Raw genomic sequence first — 17,165 nt, forward strand, 5'->3', positions numbered from 1 at the left:
TAATTACACTGGGGTTTTAGATTTGAGGGAGGAAAAGGAAAACTATCATTCTCGTCCTGTCATGTAAAGGGTACGTATTGGCACATGACCTGCACAGTTGGCGTTAAACTTGGTCTCGGCTAAGGCAGTGTTTGTCTGGTTTTCCACTGTGTCGTTACTCTTTTTCGCTTTTTCATACTGTGCTTTTTGTAAGGAAGTCACTATTCTCAGCCCAGACTTAATTAGTAGGGATTTATGCTCTGCCTCGCTGAGGGCAGAGTTTCTCCACGGATTACTCGGAATTCTTCTGTGTAGCAGATTTATCTCTTCTCTCCTGTTTGTTCATTCACTTAGTCAATAATTTATATCAGTGCAGAATCATGGACATGGTGTGTACTCTGGGTTGTGAAACAGTGCTGCTTTATTTATTTTATTGCTGAACTTGTCTCATCTTTGCTATCAGGAGCTCTTTCAGTTGGCCCCTGTGTCCCTTTGACAGCCTCCATCAGTGTGCATGTGCGTGTGCGTGTGCGTGTGCGTGTGCATGTGCATGTGCGTGTGTGTGCGTGTGTGTGTGTGTGAATGTTGAGCACTCTGTTACTTTTTGGCACCATCTGGTCTCAGGCTTGTGTTGAGTATTTACCCTCCAGCACTTAGAATTAGTAATTTCTCCAAGAATACCTGGCTCCTTTTTTTTTTTATAATGGTGTTAAAAACCAAGATCTGGTTGCTAGATGTGTTCATTGCTAGTGGGTTGTCATTTCTTCTAGGTGATCTCAGCAGACAGCAAGGAAATCTATGTTTGTATGCTAACCTGGGTTTATACACATATAGGTATCCCTGTATATAATATCTGTATATAGATGAGGCTAAGCGTGCATTCATACTGACATCTCCAACTATAACTTATTCCTATGTTGTTCATTCTCGCCTCCTCTCATTGCTTATCCGTATATTCTACTCCAATTGTGAGAAACCTGGCCCCCATCACCCATCACCCATTTAATTAGTTGTCCAATTCCAGTTTACATGTATAGTGGTTTCAGAATGTCTAATATTAAAACTCTTTTAATAAGTATCTATGTATTTCAGCTTGTGCGTCAAATGTCAGTATACAAAGAAATTCTTGTCCTGTGGTTCATCTGTAAATCAAAGAACGTAATGTATTGGCAGTGAGTCAATAAGAAGTAAAATGTTTTGTTTTAATATTTATGTTAACTAATGGAATTCATGTATATGGTTTAAAAAGAACTTGAAAGTAACATAAACTAAAATTTTTGTTAGAGGTAACAAAGTGCAGCAGTCCCTGCCTCACTATCCTGCATTCTTGATATCTGCTCTCCAGAGAAAAGCCATATTCAACTTGTAAGGGTTCGTGTGTGTGTGTGTGTGTGTGTGTGTGTGTGTGTGTTTACTTCAGTATCTCTGAATAGTATGCTTACCCTGCTCATTCTTGGTATAAGGTTAAACCTAGAAATTTATATCCAGTAAGCATCCATTACCTGCTGGGATGAGGAACACTAAGATAGTTACTTGTCTCTTAATTGGATTTATGATCAACCTTTTTGTGATTAGCCCTATCCATGCCCCTGGCTTTCAGAAACACCAGGTACCCTTCCGTCGTAGCCGCTTAGAAGTGATGGTCACTGCCACTTGCTCACCAGCTTTCCACGTTCCAAATCTGATTCATACATTTCTTCTTCTCTCATCTTCTTCTCTTTCTCCTTGTTGGTGTGAATCTCTGCCTTTTAAATTGATTTCATTGCTGTTGTAGTGGGATTGTTGGAGAGAGCGGAGTTAAATGCCTGCATTGAATTCACTTATGTCTAATTAGAAGTCAAAAGCCAATTTTAAGATATGTGTCAGTTTAATTATGAGCAAAGTATGAGATTTTGTAGAATGAGATTTTTTTGCTGATTATAAAAGAAATACATATTTAAATCATTAAAGTGTTTTAAAAGAACATTACAAGTTTCTCTATTGTACTGCCTTCCACCTCATCCCCAACCAAGTTCTGCTCCTTAGATTGCTACGTCTTGGTCTGGATTGATTAATTTTTGCATTGTTACATGGTTTTATTCACTTTTCTTAACGATACATATAAGCCTACCTCAATTTCTTGAATTACTGCATATGATTCCATTGGTTTGATCTACCATAACTTATTAAAAATTCACTATTGATGGCTATTTAGATAATTGCCAATTTTTCACAAATAATGTTACAGTGAACACCTTTGCAAATAAAAAAGTTGAGATTTGGGTTAAAAAAGGAAATAATGAAGACCAAGCATGTAATTGTTACTCATAGGATATGTTGCAGACTTCTAAAAAAAAAGTCAATCACATTTTTCTTAGCTTATATGCTACTAGTGAAATTTTATGGAAAAGATCTTCTCCTAAAGACCTGGCGTGATTCCAACTCATGCAATTCAAGATTATTTTTCTAGTAGGAATAAAGGTAAAATGTACAGGAGTATATTCTCAGATTAGGCAAATCTACAACTATTGTAGCATACTTTTTTTTTTTGATGTTGCTTTAAATTTCCATAGCATAAGCACTAATAGTTCGCATAATGATATTCTCTGAATTAATAACACAGCATATCACGGTGGTTACTTAAACTTCCTCATGGCACGTTAGCATGCCTAACACTGATTTTCAGGTTTCGTTTCCAGTGTTAGCACTAAATAACCATCCCTTAATGGATGCTTGGAACGCATTGTTACAGACTCTGAAAAGAGTTTAAATTATAACAGCATATGTTTAATGATAGCAAGAAAGTCCCAGATTCATTCTTGGAGATTCTTTAATAAGTATGTTTCATACAATATTTGCAAAGGGTTGGCAATCATTTCTAGTTACCAGCTAGAGAATGGGGTCCCGTGAAGCAAATATGAAAGCCAAGTTTGTAATTCACTCAGTCAGCTCTGAAGTCATATAGTGCTAATGTTTCCTGGGATATCTGCATTACTGAAAATTTTGAGCCTAAGTGAAAATTTATTAATATTTTAATATCACACCATTTCAAATTTACATAATCCATTTTTGCTGCATTAAATGTGATTATGCTGTGTATGTGTGTGTACTGAGGTGACATCATCCATTAAGTCAACATATTTAGAGAGGCAACTTATATTCAGTAATATGTTAATAGGATGCCATGATACAGGCTATGTATTTGACACGGGTTTTTATTAATTTTTTCACTGCACATGGACAGAGGCTGACTCTAAAAATCAATTTATATATGTGTATATTCACACATATACATAAGCATTGTGACTGTGTGTTGCATTTATGGTATTACTAAACAATTAATTTTTAATGAATTCAATTACTGTCGTGTAGTAGCAAGCACTATGAAGGAGCAGGCTTTTAAAGAGATTAGAAGATAAAAAGAAGTATTTGATTTAATTCTAAACAGAATTTGTCTCATTTTAGATAGTCTATTTCCAAGAAGTAGTTAAAACCATATTAATTATAGTTAAAACCTTAGCACTGACTTGCAAATTCACAGACAATGTTAATGTAGCTGTCAACCTTTCCTCTTTTGTGACTGTCGTTTCCCCAAATTCAATACTTTAATCAGTAGAGTAGATTGCCCTCCATAATGTAAGCAGACCTCATCCAGTCACCTGAAGAAGGTCTGGATGAAACAGAGACCACCCCCCACCCCCATCCCGGGTAAGATAGATATTTTTCCCCAGCCAATTGCTTTTGGACTTTATTTGCAACACTGTCTCTTCCTACCTGGTGACCTTTGAACTGAATCAGCTCTCTTTTGTCTCTTACACCATTGGCTCACCCTGCAAATTTTGGATTTACCAGCCTACCTAGTTCCATGAGACAATTCCTTATAATAAGCCTCTTATATATAAGAACACACGCACACATCATATTGGTTCTGTTTCTCTGGGGACCTGTGAATGATGCAGCCTCTATCCTGCAGCCCTTCCTGTGACCCACCCGTCTATTCTGCTGAAAGGAGTCCATCTGCTACGGGGTAATAAATTGGGAGACTTTCCACTAGCATTACCATAGGCTTATGTACACCTTCTCATTAGTCTCAGTAAGGGAAGAGGGAGCCATACAGAGATTTACTCTCTCACTGATACGCAATCCTGCTGATCTTCTCGACCCTGCTCCTGCCTGAGTCAGGGTTGTTCACTGAGCTTAGTTCACTTGTTATTTCAGTGTAAACAGCTGTTTTAAAAATTGATCTTTATACATGTGGGGCTGCCTTCCTGAAAAAAAAAAGACCATCTCATTTAACAGTTTGGATTTTATACATCTAGTGAGCATGTAGGTACCGAGAGCTTGAGAAATTTTGGTCTTGATTTGTCTGAATGCATAGTGTGCTCTACAGTCTTCAAGACACCAGAATAAGAAATAAAAAAGCAATGGAAACGATCAGTTTGTATCACAGAGGAAACGGTGTTGCTGGGCTGTGAATGATCAGCCACAGTAAATACTGGGGCATTATCTCCTTCTAATGTGGTGGTGTAGAGTCTGTGGTACTGAATCAGGAAAAAAATGGGGCACAAGAGGACGGCCCTGTCCCAGGTCTTGGGTGAGTCCCTGGGATGCGTGCCATAAAGTGAGGGTCCCTGGCTTCACTCAGGAAAGGGTTCAAGAGTGAGCCATAGTAGAGTGAAGGCAGATTCATTCAGATGGCGACATCCTCCATGCATGGAGTGCAGGCTCTCTCAGGAGGCAAGAGAGAGCGACCACGAGGTGCAAGTTTGTTAGTTTTTAATGGTCTCGGTAACTTCATATGCTAACAAGTGGGAGGATTATTTCATCTACTTTGGGGAAGTGACAGAGATTCCCAGGAACTGGGCCACTACCCAGTTTTGACTTTATATGGTGAGCCTCAGAACTGTCATGGTGCCTGTGGGTGTGTCATTTACCAAGCTAATAAGTTACGGTGAGTGTATGATAAAGCTCAAGGTCTGCTAGGAGTCAAATCTCCTGCCATCTTGGGCCTCAAGGTCTATAGGGAGTTGATCTCCGTCTTGGTGGTAATTGCTGTGTCGTATTTTTAATGATTGTGTCCTGCCCTCTTCCCTCCTGTCTCAGTATAGTACAGAAAAATAACTAAAAATAGATACTGTAAATGTATTTTTGAGGATTGGTACTATCTAATACAATTGGTCTTGTGCTAATATTTGATGCTTTAAAGTAGAGGTTATCAATCATTGTTTAGCTTTTCAGACTGAATAATTTTGTTGTTGGGAATAAAGGAAGAATGGAAGGAAGGAAAGAAGGAAGGAAGGAAAGAAGGAAGGAAGGAAGAGAGTTGCAAAGGGAAGTGGAGATTAAAGTTCATTTGACACAGACCTTTTACTTTGAGACATTGCTGTAATTTTAACTGTACATCAATTTAAAATTGTATTGAACTTTTAAGCTTAAATCCATTTTTTTCAGAGTTGGGTAATGACAACTAAAAACATTTTCACTAAAATAATCTCCATTCCTTTGGGAAGTCAGTTTTCAAAAACACATTTGTGTATTTTTCCCACCTACTTATTTGGGGGAGTAAGGCAACCACTGTAAGAACAGAAATGATTGTTATTTGAAAAAGTACTCTGGGTCCATTTTCCTGCAGGGACTTGTGAGAGCTCGTGACTAATTTCTGATTACTTAAGAAAAAGTCACTCCTTTAAATAACTTATGATGAAGTCCTTACTAGTTTTCACAGGCAACTTCAAATTATGTTTTCTGAGAAGTTGGAGGTGATAGCTTATTTTTTCTTGCTTTACATAGTTTTTTTTTTTTTTTTCCCGATTTCCTCTTATCAGTTATGTGTCATATATTTCCCTCGGGAGATATTTTAAATCTCTGTGCGTTCCTTTGGAGATTTTGTTTTAAGGATCAAAAAAATCAAATCAGCATTTTATGTTACTGTTGCAGGGTTCTATGTTGACTGCTGTCTGTGTACTCAATTGTGCTAGTCCTCAAAGAGCTTTCATTGTAATCAGAAAGTTGATACTTTACAGGCAGAGTTGGAGAGGGTGAGAGGGCTGGCGGTGTAGTTGGGAGTGTGGTGGTCAAACAGCAACATATTTAAATGGTAGTGAATTACAAGACCAGAGTTTGGGGTGGGCATGGTGGGGCATGATTATTGGCCAAATTAGGTTTATGTGCCATGAAACTCTGAGGATGCTAAATTTAATTGATGTGGGAATATAATTATTACCTTTTCCCTGACTCCTAATTTTTAACCCAAGACCTCTGTAGTTCAAGGTTAATTTGTGATGAAAATAAGATTGTCAACAGTTGGGTTGAATTAATACTAATGCAACACATTGCAAAGGACAAACTGGGTTCTCAGGTGACTGGTGAATTCTGAAATACAAACATAACTGAAGTGCACGTTTGAAGGCATGGGGTAACCATTTTGCATGCCTGAAATTTTGTGTTTTTTGTTTGCATTTTGATTAGTCTGAAAGAAGTGAAGATATTCCTTGATCATCATATTGGGTTTTCCAAGAAATACTAGTTTTTGACATTCTGTTCAGTATCCATTATATAATAAGGCATAATCACGGATCAGTTTTTTAAAAAAATCACATATTCCCCTCAAAATGCCCTGTGTTCTTCCCTAACATAAAACACTGGTTTCTTTCTTACTCTTTTTCTTTTCTTTCTATGTGTAGGAGATTTGTTTTTCTCTTTTATCTCCCACAACAGTGAATTTGTCTTCTCTTTCATTATAATACCGAAGTTGATTTTTCTTATCATTTGTCCCCAAAATGACTAATTCCCCCCTCAAGCCCCCAAGGAAGTGAGCTGATGTGTGTACTCCTCATAGTGAATTTCTTTTATTCCTTACTTCTTGAAGTTTAATTTTTCCCTTCTGCTTTTTTACTCACAGCTAATCTCTCTTACTATGCCTCCCCCAACCCTCAAATTAATGACTTTTAAAAAGTGAGTTTTTTCACTTTTCTGATAAATTGATGAGGCAACATGAGGACTTAAAGGCACAATTATAATATTCTCATCAATGTCTCCTTTCAGGACTTCCTGCAGGTAATTTTACCCTCCTGTAGACTGCTACAGGGCTGGCCTCTTGTCTTCTCTCCTCCTGGCACTCCTAACTTTATATTTCTGAAGTATATATAACTACGTGTCAGATAAACATAAAAGGTTTTTATCAAAAAATTGAAAATATACCCTTTTCTGTATAATTCTTAAACTTACAAGATAGGAGCAATGAGCTTGTAATGCCTGAGTAAATGGTAAGCCTGTTTTTTGAGACTTCCTGGGGGATTGCAGCTTTATTTCCTATTTTTCTCTCGTTTGCATGATCATGACCACTCAGCACAGCTGTTCTGCCTGGCTCCCTTACTCTTACACACAAATATTTATTCATCCAGTAAGTATTGAGCACCTATTACAGCTGGATGAAAGCCGTCAGTTATGGTGATCTCAACACCCCTCCCCCAACTTGGGGCTAACAGTTTATTTAGGGGGGCAGTCTTCAATAAGTCAGTAAATGATCCATGCAACTGAGCACACCCGGATTTTCCTCCGGAGGCTGGTGCAAGTTCTTTTACTCTGGATAGCTATTCATTTTCTTTATTTCTCATAAATAGTAGTAATTACTGCCGCCACTTATTGAGAGGTACAATGTGCCAGGGACTTGTTTTACAGTCTTTTAATTGCATTACCTCATCTCGTCCCCCAGACACCCATAGATGGACTGTTATGTTCATTCTACACATGGGGAAACTAAGTCCCAGATGGCTGTCATTTTGCAAGCGAATTGGAGCCAAAATCAAGTCTAGGTGGTTTGGTGCCTGCACCCTGGCCCTCCTTGAGCCAGAATCTATTCACACGCGCTTTCCCTTTACTGCTGGACAACTGATCAATTCCTGTTTCTAACAGAGACCTTCTCCCTCCAATCAACTCAAAGGTTGTTTTGTTTCTTCCCAAACCACTAAAGTGAGTTTTGGATGACTGTTCATCAGACAATCATCTGTTTATTTTTTTTATTCACTCAGTCAGCCTATGTGCTAGTGCGTGAACAGCGTCTGTAATATCCACGCCCGGCCTTGACGATCTTGCTCACAATGACTGGCTCAGGGATGGGTGTACAGCTCAACACAGGACAGTCTGTCCTGGTTTTTCCCTGGAGGTGCTGAGAGCGAGGTGTTGTCTTTTGATCTCAGTTTCCACGTTAGAATGATTTAAACCTGAAACTAACTTCCTGACCTCATGTAAAATGTCTTCATGCAGTATAATCTACTGTACCATCTTAGAAAGGAGCTGCACAGAGGAGGGGCGGGGCTGGGATTAGGAGAGACCAAGAAATTATCACCAGAGAATGAGCATTACCCTTGCAGAACTGATTGGTAGCATGGATAAATCTACAACCTCACTGCATATACTAGTTAGTAACAAATTGACTCTCTTACTACATAGCTAACACTTTCTTGGCTTGAGATCTTGGGCGATCCCCTAAGGTAAGCAAACCATTTCTGTGTGAAAGCAGAGGCAGCAGGCCTGGGCAGGGGGAAGGCTGGCTCCTTATAAGCGGTGTTAGCAGTAATAAAGACAAAGGAAACTGGAGACACAAAAGGAGGCCTGTGATGGACACCAGCTCCCTCCAGTTTTCCAGGGGGCCCCACGAGTGATACAAAGATATGTGTAGCAATGAAGGTTTGTCACACTGTGTCAAAGGAAGTGTCATCTGCAGCTCAGTGTGGGAGGTTTAAAGCTAAGGAAAACACACGGGATGCAATCTACATACCGCGGCTGGCATTAAATCAAAGCACATTAGAGGAGTCTTTGCAGAAGAGAGGCCGGTCTGAGCACTGACAGTTTCTCTGGGTTCCCGACCAGGCATGTTACAGAGGAAATTCATATCAACCGTGGGGAAAATTCATCTGTTGATCCAAAAGCAACTGCCAAGCTGTCTTTGGTACATGACAGCTGGAAGAAATTTCCTTCTCAAATCAGTGTTTCAAATGCAGGCACTCACTGGACTGGTTAAAGACGCAGGGAGGGTAAGGGAAATGGAGATGTAGAAACCTGTGATATGAGAGACAGACGGAGCGAGGGGAGATCTGATGAAGGAAATTAAATGAACTGTAAGTGGCTCATAAAGGCAACCCTGCAGGTGTCAGGAAAGTCACCTGTCATAAGTCATTTTCTTATGGGACATAGTTCACCCCCTATTGACTATGATGGGTTTATACTTGATTCAAAGCCATGTTCCCAAACTGGATTATTACTTTTTTTCCTTAAAGCACTGGCTCAGCTCAGAAAAAGGTAAACATTCTCTAGTGTTCTGACACTTAACATTAATGGTTTTCTTGCCAGTGTTACCCTGAAGTGTACATCTGAAGTGTTGCTGTGCCAATTTACGCTTTAAAACCAGTTTTGTGGAAATGTCCATCAAGAGTGTAGGGGCAATGGGCAAGGCAATGGTGGTCTGAAGGCTGCTGCAGTGTTGCCACGTAACTACTGCCCTGCGAACTGCATGCAGAGCATTGCAGCCTGGAATGTGGCTGCCAAGTAAACAATTTTTGATTAAAAAAAATTATTTCTGAAACTCTATACCTTTAGCAGATAAACATTCTAGAGCTGTTTTCCTTTTTCAACTGCAAATTTGATTTTGTCCACTCTGGTTTTTTCTTTTGAAAGGAAAAGCTGCAGTACTTTCCTGATCAAAATATGTGTGTGTGCTCATTATAAAAGATTTAATCAATTATGACAAATATGGGTAAAAAAACAGTTATTGAACATACCATCACCATCACCTAAGACAAATACTGCCCTTTCAAACTTCTCTGTTTATACATATACACACATATGTAAATTGTGATAACAAGATATAGTCTATATGCTACATTAATTAATTTTTTAACAATTTAACCACTTCATGTTTCCAATTCCGTAAGTATGGGCTCATATTAATGACAGCATACCAGGTGTTACATTCACTTAAAATAATTATTAAACCAGTGGTTTTACCGATGGATATTTTTTTCTCTTTTACACAAGTATACAGTGTAGATCCTCAGATGTGCATCTTTGTGAACTGTCATTTTATTTCTTTAGGAAAGAATTCCAAAAGTGAAATTGTTGGATCAGAGGGTATACGTGAATTGCATTCAAAAACCTGTAGCTGAGAGAGCCTACAGAAAGATCACTGCTTTGTATACATTCATAGATAGTATTTGAAGCTGCCTGGTTCATTTGCACCACCTGGGAAATGCTGAAAATAGGATAATCTACCTATCTAAACCCATTAGTAGTAACTTTAATTCCATCTGCAACCCCCCTTCAGAGCAGTTCCTGGATTAGTGTTTGATTGAGTAGCCGTGAGATGAGAGCCTTGGGGGAACAGCGTGAGAATTTTGCCCACTACAGGCACCGACATGTGGATAAGACACCAGAGCACCTTTGGAGGGGAGGAGAGGGGGCAGAGCCTGTTCAGGCAGCCATCGTTGTCCTCCAGAGGTTCTCAGCACAAAATCTCCAAGGCTTTTCTTTAGTTTTTAAAAATTTTAAATAAAAAATTTTCTTTTTACATGTCAGGTTCTAAAAATAACGAGGAGTGAAATGTACCCTGTGGATCTTACAGATATTTTCCTGCAGTTAGTCCTGCAGAAACACAATTAAGAGATACGTTTCTATTTTCTTCCCTCAACAAATATGTATTGAGCTTCTGTTCTGGGATTATGTTATTAAGAGAAAAAAATGCTTCTCTCATCGAGTTTATATTTTAGTGGGGAAGAAGGCAAGCAGTAAAATTATTTATTTATACATAATTTGTATATAATTATATATTACATAGTATATTAATCATTATGTATTTCCCCCTATATGTATATTAGATACATATATATATGTATGTATCTAAAAGTGATACATATTATAGCAAACAAAAATAACAGATGAGGGAAATTGGGAGTGCTGGGTGAGGTGTTGCAAGTTTAAATAAAATGACCAGGAGAAACCTCACTGAGAAGGTGAACATTTGAACCTGGGCCTGGGAGAGGTGAGCTATGTTTACATCTGGGGGAAAAACATTCCCGGCAGAACTACTCGTACCCCTTTTATCTAAGACCCTACTCAGTCTTTAGTCATGAAGGCCATGAAGGCTTTTTATACATCAGTCAAATTATGGGAGACTTCCATGAGGCCTATTTTGGAAATAATAGTGGAATTCCATCAGAAAGGGTTAGAGTATTTCCTGTGTGGAGCAGAAATTCATGCTTGTTTACAGTGCATTGGTGTGCACATTCAAACAGATTTCTTATTCTCGGAGGAGAACTAATAAGAAAAGTTATAGACACATCAGGTCTCCTCACATATATATTCAACTTTCACATTGCTCATGTAGATTCTCAAGGAAATTGCCCCAGAAGAGAAGCAGAGTGTTAATGCTAATAGCAGCCAAGCAGATACAAGCATTTGCTTCTCTCGGTTAAAGAGGGAACATACGCCGACTTGTCACAGAAATGGATAGGGTCCTTGATGAGTTCCTACATTTTGATTTGTATCTGTATCATTGTGGATGAGGTGGGGTGGAGTAAGAGGACAGACTTACAGGAGAGAGAGCAGCTTAGAGGAATTTGTGATGTCAACATTTGAGAAAAATGTGGGCACCAGGAGGCACTAGGACGCTCATCAAAAGGCAGCATAAAACAGCATTATGTAAAGAAGCTGCTCGTCAGCACTTCTGAGAATGAGTCGTTAGCTTGTACTGCGAATCCACGACATTCCCTTTTTGCTTTCTCTCCTGGAAATCATGATTCTGCACAGACATTTTAGGTCTGTGCCCCACACAATACACAGATGCATAGTGAGCACATCGTGTGAAGGTGGGGTTCCCAGAACTCCCAGGGGAAACAGGCAGGGAACTCATCTATTTACAAGTATTAGTTGAGTTCTGTTTGGCTAGGAATTAGTTCACATGCTCAGAGGAGATGATTCCCCTCCCTGCTCCACTGAAAGTGAAAAATAAAAGCCATAGTAAGTTAAACATCATAGATACTTGTTTCTCTCCTCTAAAGGACGTGTTTCCACTCATATACTATTGTTCATGAGTAAATCACATGGATTTAAGTCTATATTTTAGTAGACCGTGCCCAAGTGCAAAGAATTTTATGGTGGAAGGTAGGATATATAGCCCAGTGTTAGAGAGCATGCTTAGCACGGCACGAGGTCCTGGGTTCAGTCTTCAGTGCTTCCATTAAAAAAAAATTATGATGGAGTAATGAATGGGACCATAGCTACTAGGGGAGGGTAACTGGAAACTGAGCTCCTAGAGTGTTCCCTTTACTCCTGATGAGAGTGTCCTGTATGCTTGAAGCCTTGTACTACCCTGTGCAAACTGGTCTAGGTAGTGTGTACAAACAATGTGGTGTATGGTGAACATGACTTTCCTTCTGGGGGTTTGGAATTTTGATAACTGTGGTCAGTCACGAAGGCAGTGTGTTTCTGCATGACACATTTCAGTAAAAACCCTGGACTTACAGGCCCGAGCAATCTTCCCTGGCAGAAAACACTTCATACGCGTTGCTGCTGTTCATTGCTGGAGGGTTAAGTGTGTCTTGTGCAACTCCGCTGGGAGAGACTCTTAGACGCTCACATCTGGTGTCCTCCAGATTTTGCCAGATGTGGCTTTTCTCCTTGTCGACCCTGCTTCTTGTCCTGTAAGTGAAAAGAGTGTTGAGTTCTACATACGAGGTGATGTGCTAAATGCCTTATGTGCATTTTGTACGCATTAATCTTCCTAACAGCCCTACAGAGTTCTGATTACTGTTGATTCCATTTTACAGGTGAGGGGCTGGAGGCTTAGGAAGGTAAACACTTTGTCCAACTTCTCCCATCTTGTAGGCAGAAGAGCCAGGATTGGATACAAGGAGCCTCTGGATATATATGTTCTTCACTGTGATGTAGACTCTGGAAGCTGCTTGTTCAGTGGTGGAAAGGAAACTGCCTTGAGTATAGGTGTGTCTTGTTTTTTGAAATGATGTTATTAAAAACAGGTCATTGCAGTAGGTTGTGTTATTTTTGAAACCTGCTCTGGTCAGCTTTGGGCTTGCACAAATGACTTGCTTTGTCCAGTGGGTTATGGGCATAAGTCAGAGTGTGAACATTTCTAGCAGAGGCTTTAAGAACCACCACGAGTTTCCACTCCTCTTCAGCTCTTGGCTTCTGTGACAAGAATATCAACACCTGGGTAACCAAAGACTTTTTGGCTTGAGTTCTGGGATGAGAAGACAAATGAGACAACCCAAAGCTCCAACTCAAGCCTGGAGCAGAGCAAACACAGCACACTCACCTCACCTATGAGGAGGAAATGTAGATTGTTGTAGCCACTGGTGTTTTGGGATTGTTTGTTATGTGACATTAACACAGCAAAGTTGACTAATACACTTGTACAGCAAATACATCATTTTAAATGGAAGCAATTTGAAAAGGCCGTCAGATTTCCCCAAATAGTCATTCTTATGATGAACCATTTTATTTAATAAACAATTTTTTTTGCATCACTAATAACTCAATGTTTCTAGCAAGAGAAAGACCATACTTATCGAGTCTACTGTGTGGCAGGTGCTTTTCTAAGCCATTTATGCGTGTGAACTCAAAGTTAATACGTATAAGGTTGTTTTCCCGTATTATACAGTTGGACATACTATGGAGAATAAGTAACTTTCCCAAATTCACACAATGACTTCAAGGAATTAAGGCTACATTCACAGGAAGTCTGGGTCTACAGGTTACACTGCTGCCCATTATGTGATACTACCAGATAAATCTGCACACGTAAGCATAAGTTATGTGTGCGTTTTTGACAATAGATGCATAAATCAGTAAATTTGCAGATTGATTGTATAAAAGGAAGGACCAGGATTTAGTTTGTTTTCGTAATCTCTCTCTCTCTCTCTCACACACACACACATTTTAGTGGATGGTGAGGTTCATGAGTATTTCATCCTCCTGAGAGGTAATTAAACACATACATGAGTAATTTGAAGATTTTTTTTCAGTCTTCCCATGTTGAAAAATCCTTTCTGAAGGCCAAGCTTTGAGGAGCACTTGCAATGTAAAATGTTTCATTTAATTTCTCTCTCAGCCTGGTGAGTAGACGTTTATATTTCGATTAACATAGTGAGTTCAGTGCTAACTATGTAATAGCACTTGGGCTCTTGTTGTTTTATTCCATTTGCCTCAGGAGCCCTTGTAGTATATTTTCCTCTAGAAAAAGAACCTATGCATTAGTTGGGATTTTGATATTTTGAGAATCTCTGGTTCTGTATTTTGGGGAAAAATGTTATAATATCTTGTGTACTTCTACTTAACATAAATAGATGAAGATATACATTTTTCTGGAAAATTGAATATCCATAAATAATTAATTTCAACAATATGGAACCTACTTACTGTCACATACATATATAGCCACACCTTATCAACATGTACCAGATGTGGTAGAAGCATGTTATACTTTATCATATTCCATTAAATTAAATTAAATATAAATTGATAGTGACTTCGAGTATAATATATCGATATATTATATTATGTCACCTTTGATTGCTTAGCAAATGATCATTTAGTAAAAATTGCATAGGATCTACATAAAGAAATAAAGAAAACCAAGATCAATTGCTAATATCTTGTCATTTTATCTCAAATTTTTTTTCTTTAGTGACATAAGGTACAATGATGAGAAAGGCATTCCTTTCCAATCTCTCCACCTTTGACATGCCTAAGGATGAATTCGTTTACAATGTCCTTTCTTCGTCTCAGCCTCACTCACTTTCTCTCTCTCATCAGTGTTAAACTTATTATATTTCCGTCAATTATGAGCACTTACTTTTCTTTGTCATTTTTTGTTTTGGAAACTGTAATCACAAGTTTAGATTGCTGAGGAAAGGGAGCTGGTATTTTTAATATTTCTATTGTTAGAAGAGAATTAATTAACTGGATAAATTATAGTTAAATAGCAGTATTTATGACCTTTTGAATTCATCAGAGAAATATACATATGGTTCACAGAAGGAAGAGAAACTGCGTTTAAAGATAATTGCACTAGAGTGCTCAGTCACGGTATTTCCTACATTCCATATTAAGCTGTTTCAAAATGATCAGTGACCATTTTTTTGGTCAGAAAAACTTGATTAGGTATAGATGCCTACTAGTCCCGTTCTGAGTAGCTACAGTGCTGTTATAATCAAATGTCATCTGTGTCAGTGTACGTGGTTTGCAAAAGTGTACTTGACTCAAACATTACCTCAGGGTTGTTAAGAAAGCAGACATTGACTTCAGACAATCAGATTTCAAATTATATCTTCATCACTTACTTGATGTCTATAATCTTGGATGGTTTGTTTGTGCCTTAGTATGCCAATCATTAACAGCAAAATAATTCCTTTTTCTTAAGACAACTATGACTATTAATATAAGATATAATTTAGTATAGGTATACAATGTTTATATATTGAAGAGTCATTTATTGAACAAACGCTAAGTTTCAAGTTTTCATCTCACAATATTTTATACTGTGTATGCATTTTCTAATGTATATTATAGTCAATGAGATGATTTTTTAAAATAAGAATTGGATAATCCTAAAGTATACACTAAATCCACAGTTAAATTACATAATATTTTTTTTCTACTAAGTTGTTTAAATGAATAATTATCTGTGAATTTCAACTTCAGTGGCCTGATCAGTTAGACAAATTAATGATTGGAAAGACAGAAAATGAACAAAAGAGTGAACTTCATAAAAATGACGACCCTGAAAAAAACTGTTTTTCTAGAGAACCAATCAGAGAATGCCAGAGAAAGCTACGAGGCCTTCCTCTTAAGACTTCACAAATGTGCTTAAAAGCGATGCCTACCCTTTAAGAGACTTGACACTTGACATTTTCCCAGGTTATAAGTAATTTGGGTAATAAAGCTGTAGGGAAATTGAATTTGTCAGCATGTTAAATGAATTTGTCTCTCTGAATGTAATAAACTATGCTGGTGAAATGGATGATAATCGCAGGCATATTTTTCTAATTTATCAGCAAGGTATTTAAATATCTTTAAGAAAAAACCTCTTGTTTACTTCCTCTATTTATTACTGAGTGTCAAATGTAAAACTTTACATAAAACAAAACAAATATTTTTGTATCTTTTTCTAAGCCTCAGGGTTATGGAGGAAGAGTATTCTATAGCCATTTCCATTTAAAGTTTGATGTTTTGTTGTAGACTTATTTAAAGCCTCCCACCATTGATGATTTGATATAGTTCTGTCTGATATACTGTGGAATATTTTGTTAAATGATACGTTTTGTGTAAGTCACAATTTTAATTCATATTTGGAAATAAGGTACTTAAAGATCAGATTGATGAAATAAGGTGGACATTTGTAAAGCATGTTGGCAAAAACTTCTATTTTGCCTTAAAACTAGTGGAAAATGCAAGTAACACGAACTCCATGGGAAGAACAGCAGGCGTGTTCACTGATGCCAGACATACTTAAAGTGTTTTACATGAATGAATTTGTTTAATCCTCACAACAATTCTAGGTGGCCAGTACTATTATTATCATTATCCCCATTTTAATAGACGAGTAACCTGATGCACAGAGGGGTTAAGTAACTTGCCTAAGGTCACACAGCCAGTGAGTTGGCAAGTTGAAATTCAAATCCAGGATGTTGGCACCAAATAGGGCACTTTACCTGGGGCCATGTTCACTCCTGATTTGCTTATCTGCTATTTGCAGCACAAAGGGACTTGAGCTGTACCTGTAATGTATTATTAGAAAAGAAATGAAGGCAAATATTGTAAACTGTTATGGGTTAATCTGGGTAGAGGATAAATGAGTACTTAATATATTACTTCTATTATATTTTTTTTTCAGTTTTAATGGTATTTTTTTTTAGAGCAATTTTAGATTACAGCAACATTGAACAGAAAGTACTCTTTACCTCCCTGACCACCACCTTCCCCACTGCTAAACATATCAAGTTTTGTGTGTTGTGTGAGTAGAGGTCAAGGTTAATTTTTCCCCATTGTAATAGATTTTAGAGCAGTTTTAGATTCACAGCGAAATTGCGTGGAATGTACCCCCTGCCCCCAACAATCAACATCCTATGCCACAGTAATACATTTGTTAAACTATTATAATTTACTGTTTGAAATCTTTCCTAATAAAAAATGTC

The sequence above is a fragment of the Camelus bactrianus genome, chromosome 19 (assembly GCF_048773025.1).
Source record: "Camelus bactrianus isolate YW-2024 breed Bactrian camel chromosome 19, ASM4877302v1, whole genome shotgun sequence".
In the NCBI taxonomy this organism is placed as follows: Eukaryota; Metazoa; Chordata; class Mammalia; order Artiodactyla; family Camelidae; genus Camelus; species Camelus bactrianus.